The sequence below is a fragment of the Echinops telfairi genome, unplaced genomic scaffold (assembly GCF_000313985.2).
Source record: "Echinops telfairi isolate 266 unplaced genomic scaffold, ASM31398v2 ScPeMD7_25;HRSCAF=90, whole genome shotgun sequence".
NCBI classification, from domain to species: Eukaryota; Metazoa; Chordata; class Mammalia; order Afrosoricida; family Tenrecidae; genus Echinops; species Echinops telfairi.
In genome coordinates, this window is record NW_022103922.1 from 33,716,079 (window position 1) to 33,716,281 (window position 203).

The following is a 203-nucleotide window of genomic DNA, read 5'->3' on the forward strand; positions in this document are numbered from 1 at the left end:
TGGAGCAGTCTACTTACAGGGTTAAAAACTCTATGCTGGTTTACTTTCTGAGCCTTTCAACACACTCAGCGCTGTCATCATCACCCAGTTAAAACGATGCTTCAAACCCTGTGCTTTGGTCCGCACGCTCGCACCCTAAAAAGAGCAAGCTCTGGGTTTCCTGGGTTTTTATCGTCACTGCTTTTGTCGTTTCTGGAGTTTGG